The sequence below is a fragment of the Bos indicus x Bos taurus genome, chromosome 26 (genome assembly GCF_003369695.1).
Source record: "Bos indicus x Bos taurus breed Angus x Brahman F1 hybrid chromosome 26, Bos_hybrid_MaternalHap_v2.0, whole genome shotgun sequence".
Lineage (NCBI taxonomy): Eukaryota > Metazoa > Chordata > Mammalia > Artiodactyla > Bovidae > Bos > Bos indicus x Bos taurus.
The window spans coordinates 44,913,575-44,917,322 of NC_040101.1; the positions used below are offsets into that span (position 1 = coordinate 44,913,575).

At 36.2% G+C, this 3,748-nt stretch overlaps 1 pseudogene; it reads left to right on the top strand.

The window, feature by feature from the left end:
• Window positions 1-1,753: 1,753 nt before the first annotated feature.
• LOC113884500 lies at window positions 1,754-2,130 on the top strand (annotated as a pseudogene).
• The last annotated feature ends 1,618 nt before the right edge of the window (window positions 2,131-3,748 follow it).

Genomic DNA, 3,748 nt, shown 5'->3' on the forward strand with positions numbered 1-3,748 from the left:
ACGTGACTGAGCGACTAACACTACTTTCACATAAATGATCATAGTCTGAATTTTATTACTTTTACTGTTGTTGTTACTGCCCAGAGAATGAAAAGTTTACATTTTTTTTTTAAAACTTGCACACATGACCATTTACAGTCTTTTCTGAGATTTCCTTTTCAGACTCACCTTCTGTGATTTTTTTTTTTTCCCTACCAGTCCTGTCTCCTGTGAGCCAGCTGCACCAGAGTAGCTATTTAACATAGACATGATGGTTAAGAGCATGCAGTTTGTGGTCAGACAGAAATGAATCTGAATCCAACTACACGAATTGTCACTTGGAACCATGGACAGTTTAACCATGGTTAAATTACTTAACCTCTAGAAGTTTTCAATTTCCTTATATCTAAAATGAGGATGTCTTCAAAGGCTATTATAAACAGAAGTAATGTACGTGAAATGCTTGATAGATTGTACATGCTCCATAAATGTTGACTGTGCTTTTTATGACTAAATTCTTGGAGTATTTTTTTTTTTTTTTGGTATTTTCTTGACCTTGTATATGTTGCTACTTCTTATTCAAATGACTTACCTTCTTCATTCTCTTTTACTTGTCTTATAAGTTTTTTACTTGTTTATAATACAAATCTTTTACTTGTCTTATAAGACAAGTATATAAGACGAGAGTTGTTTATAAGTCTTTTACTTGTCTTATAAACACACTTCAGATATGGACTCCTATTACTTTCCTATATTCCAATAGAACTTTTTACATACTTCTATTGTGGAAATTCTTTCATATGTCATAAGTTATTCTTTAAGTGGAAGCCTTCTTAAGAGAAGAATTGATTTCCTTATTTTTTTTATATTGTCAGAAGGCAACACATAGACATTTGATAAAGTTTATGAAGAAAAAAGGCAGTCTATGTATAAAATATAAATTATATAAAAGCTATTTATTTCTAAGTCTTAAACTATTCATATGTATCTATCTATCATCTGTCTGTCTAAATATGGTGCCTGCTTCCCACCCCTACTCATATTTAACTCTTTCACCACTTTGTTTTTATGTGTCTTCTGGAGCTACATGGTCTGTCTTTTGTTAATATACTTTATATACTTATCTGCCTTTCTGTTGTTATAGAGCAAATGGCATACTAAGGAGCCCAGCTGACTAATTTGTTTTCCTTCTCAATTGATAAATGAAACTAGTATAAAGTATAGGGATGAGATTAAGGCCCCTATTAATAAGCCACATGTTCTTTGTTTTGCTTTTTGCAACTTACATATTTCATCATCATAATTTCTTTCATTTTCATTGATCGTTTGTAGCTTATGACACAGTTTCTTAGGAATCAAGTTTCAATGTCTAGTTGCTGTTTCAAACTTATTTGACTATGATACTGATTATCTTCAAAACATTTATTAACACTCCATCGAACTTGATTCTAGAGAATATACTTTGCCAAGGAGTATTCTAAAACATCAAACTAATGAATCAAGTCAAATGAAGCAAAAATAAAAAATTAAAACTATAGGAATGACACACTAAGTAGCCATTGTTTCCAGACAATGTTTGTACTCTTAAATTATCCAAAGAGAACTCATTAAAAATCTTATAAGAAGGGCAGATTCAAACGTTCCGGCCGGGGTCTCGGGGCCTGTGGGAGCGTCTGAGTCGGGGTTCTTGGTGTACTCGTTGGCCTGAGCTTCAGTGCTGCGCAACGAAGACCCAGGAAGTTGAGGCGGCTGCTGCCAAAACCCGACGGTGAGAATGGCGCTCTCCACCACGTCTCGCAGAGGAAGATGATAAGGCGCAAGGCTCCTCGCGGCTTTCTAAAGCGCGTTTTCAAGCGACAGAAGCCTCACCTTCGTTTGGAGACGAGTAGCGACCTACGGGTGCATCTGTTTACTCTTTGTTCATCGATTAGCAGAAGAGTCACGGATAAATGCTTGTGGGAGTAAGTGTGGAGTCATTAAAAAGGAGCATGTACTGGCTGCAGCAAAGGTAATTCTAAAGAAGAGCAGAGGTTAGAAGTCAAAGAACACATATTTGAAAATTGTATGATGTATTATTTTAGGTGGTAACAGATCATGAAAGCACTTTTTATAAAGTAGTTAATATTGTGTATTAAAATATTGGCTAGTTGAAAAAAAAATCTTATAAGAATTAAAAGAAGTTGTTACCTGATAAATATATAAAGCCCAATAATTTAACCTTTGCTTTTAACTGTTTAGAAACTATGATCACAATATGCTATTTTTAATAGTTGTGTTGTTCAGTTGCTCAGCTGTGTCTGACTCTTTGGACCCCACAGAATACAGCATGCCAGGTTTCCCTGTCCTAATAGTACTTCCGATATAAATATTTGGAAATATTGAATGGAAATATTAAGAAAATGAATGAGCATGTCAATGAATGTTAATTGTGCTGAGAAGCACTGTAGAAGATATGATTAAATAGGAAATATGATCTTGATAGATTGATATTATAAATATCAAGTCATTACAAATTTATATATTTATGTCATTTCCATTAAACTTAAAATAGTTTCCTTAGGAGGAATATTGATGAAAAATAGTCATTATTATCATTACTAAATTCTTTCTATGCTATGGGCACCTCAAATTTAAACATTTTACATATACTAATGCTAATAAAGTAATGCTTAAAATTCTCCAAGCCAGACTTCAGCAATACATGAACTGTGAACTTCCAGATGTTCAAACTGGTTTTAGAAAAGGCAGAGGAACCAGAGATCAAATTGCCAACATCTGCTGGATCATCGAAAAAGCAAGAGAGTTCCAGAAAAACATCTATTTCTGCTTTACTGACTATGCCAAAGCCTTTGACTGTGTGGATCACAATAAACTGTGGAAAATTCTGAAAGAGATGGGAATACGAGACCGCCTGATCTGCCTCTTGAGAACCTGTGTGCAAGTCAGGAAGTAACTGTTAGAATTGGACATGGAACAACAGACTGGTTCCAAATAGGAAAAGGAGTACGTCAAGGCTGTATATTGTCACCCTGCTTATTTAACTTATATGCAGAGTACATCATGAGAAATGCTGGGCTGGAGGAAGCACAAGCTGGAATCAAGATTGCTGGGAGAAATATCAATAATCTCAGATATGCAGATGACACCACCCTTATGGCAGAAAGTGAAGAAGAACTAAAGAGCCTCTTGATGAAAGTGCAAGAGGAGAGTGAAAAAGTTGGCTTAAAGCTCAACATTCAGAAAACTAAGATCATGGCTTCCAGTCCCATCACTTCATGGTAAGTAGATGGGGAAACAGTGGAAACAGTGTCAGACTTTTTTGGGGGGCTCCAAAATCACTGCAGATGGTGATTGCAGCCATGAAATTAAAAGATGCTTATGCCTTGGAAGGAAAGTTATGACCAACCTAGACAACATATTCAAAAGCAGAGACATTACTTTGCCAACAAAGGTCCATCTAGTCAAGGCAGTGGTTTTTCCAGTGGACATGTATGGATATGAGAGTTGGACTATAAAGAAAGCTGAATGCCGAAGAATTGATGCTTTTGAACTGTGGTGTTGGAGAAGACTTTTGAGAGCCCCTTGGACTGCAAAGAAATCCAACCAGTCCATCCAAAAGGAGATCAGTCCTGGGTGTTCATTGGAAGGACTGATGCTGAAGCTGAAACTCCAATACTTTGGCCACCTGATGTGAAGAGCTGACTCATTGGAAAAGACCCTGATGCTGGGAAATATTGAGGGCAGGAGGAGAAGGGTACAACAGAGGATG